General features: G+C 46.4%; 1 protein-coding gene across 1 annotated transcript in view; it reads right to left on the reverse strand.

The window, feature by feature from the left end:
* LOC104994715 (liprin-alpha-1-like) overlaps positions 1-2,278 on the reverse strand; it is an 87,638-nt gene that overhangs the window by 49,247 nt on the left and 36,113 nt on the right. The gene's annotated exons all lie outside the window — the stretch shown is intronic.

Genomic DNA, 2,278 nt, shown 5'->3' on the forward strand with positions numbered 1-2,278 from the left:
AAATCCAACCAGGAAGAAGTACAAGAAAGTAAAATTACAGACTCTGAGTATAGATGAAATAATCCTAAACAAAACACTAAAAAATAAAGTCCAACTGAAGGAGAATACATTGAGGTCAGGTTGGGGTTGTTGTAGAATCACAAAATTTTTAAAAGTTAAATCACCACAGAAAAGAAAAATCACCTGTTTCAAAATCTGCAGAAGATAAACTTAAGAATTTTTAATGTAATAATTTTAGTTCATGACTAAGAAAAAACTGCTTAGTAAACTAACAGACAAGAATTTACATATTTTGATAAAAATATCTACGAAAAAGCTAATATCCTGTGTGATGGTGAAATAGTGAAAGCTTTTCCTCTGATAATTGGACAGAGACAAGGATACTTATTCTCACTACTTCTGTTCACCACTGTACTGGAGATCCTAGTCCGTACAATAAGTCAAGAAAAAGGAAAGGGTTATCACAGTTACAAAGGGGAAAAAAAGAACTTATTTGCAGACATAATTGTGTATAAAAAAAATACAATTAGAAGGATTTGAAGTAAGTGGATTTACCAAGGGAATATAAACAAGTCAATTCTATCTCTATTAGGAATTTATAATGGCACTGAAAATATCAAGTTATCTAATTAAACATGTGCAAAACATACAGCAAACTATAAACTTCTAAGATAAATAAGATCTAAAAAAATGGAGAGCTATCTGTATTGTGTTCATGGATTACAAGAACAACATAAAAGGCACGCACACACACAGTTAATCGTGTGAGGCGATGCGTATGTGGGGCAATCATTCCACGACGTCTATGGGCATCAAGTCATCACAAGGTAGACTTGAAATACACACAAACTGTATCTGTCAATGACTCCTTAGTGAAGCAGGGGGTCTAAAATCGGCGCCTGGCACCTGGTAGCTGGCAGGTGTGGGAACCCGGGTTCACATGCAGGCTGTACACACTCTTAATCACAGGTGAGACTTGAGGCAACCCAGCAACTCTCCATTTTTTTTTCTGTTTTGCTCTGTTCCCCTTGCCATTTGTGTTTAACAGATACCCAGTATCGAGTGAGCAGCGTCAATGCAGTAATAATGTTTTCCCATCTAAGGCGGGAGCATGTAACACTAGCAGACTTCCCAATCGCCCTGAGATAACTGGAGTGCCCCATCACAACGGAAAGCAAAGAAACATGACATTCCCCGAGAGAGAGTTGCCCGACGGCAGGGGGAACTAGGTCCACCAGATGTCCCAAGGGGACGCCCAGGGGCTTGGAGCCCAGGCTGGGCCCCTCAGCTTGAGACCACACTTGCCTTTCCACCATTCTGGGGGTCCTGGCAGAAGAAAGCCAGGCCATGGAAGGGGGAAGGTGTGGCTGGCCCGTGGGACTCAGGGCAGGACTGACTTCCGTCTGTGCTGGGCTCCATGTCCAGTCACCACCCTTGGTGTGTACAAAGCTCTTGGGATCATTGTAGGTTTTTGGCAAAAAGCAATGGAGCTGAAGTCACTTAGGATGGCTTTTAAGGAAAAAAATCCTCACTGAGGATTCCCTCAGCGCCAGCCTCGGCCCCTAGTGAGATGCAGACTCCTGGTCATCCATGGCTGTGCCCGCAGGCACCAGCTCCAGGAAAGGACTCCGCCTTCTCTTCTCTGTGTGCCATGAACCTCCACAGTGGGCCTTCAGAACCTCAGGAGACTCACCCCACCCCCACTGTAGCCAGAACCCTCCCCAGGCATTAAAACAGCTGTGGAATCACTTTGGCCCAAGCCCTGGTTACGGATCCCTAGAGCCCACTACAGCCTCTACAGCATGATTAATCAGGCCCTTTACACACAGATTCCTGCCTGTCAGATCTGAGCTTTGGATTCATGGTCAGCTCTGTCCCTCCCGTGGCAGCCAGGTGGGCCGCAATGCAGACAAAGGAGCTCAGGAGCTGAGTGTCAAGGGAAGCATTGAAAGGACAGCGATGGATGCAACCTGTTGCAAACTGAAGGAGGGTCCCTGCATGTCTCAGAAACAGCCTCTGGTGTGCAGGTGTGGAGGAGGGCCCCCACGGTGCAAAGGAAAGAGAGGTACTCTGGGGCAAAGGCTCTTGGCCTCTCCGGTAGCAGCTCCAGGTGGTAGCTCGTGAACAGTGGACAGCCAATGTGGTCACATGAGCGTGACACTTATTCCCTCACAAAGAAAGAGAAAGGGGGCAGGGTGTGGGAGTACCCGGAGGGTGTGGTGGGGAGGATGAAGAGAGGTGTCCCTCCTCTCTTCAGTGCAAATTGCTTTTGTGAGTC

Source organism: Bison bison, unplaced genomic scaffold (assembly GCF_000754665.1).
Source record: "Bison bison bison isolate TAMUID 2011002044 unplaced genomic scaffold, Bison_UMD1.0 scf7180017864264, whole genome shotgun sequence".
Classification (NCBI taxonomy): Eukaryota; Metazoa; Chordata; class Mammalia; order Artiodactyla; family Bovidae; genus Bison; species Bison bison.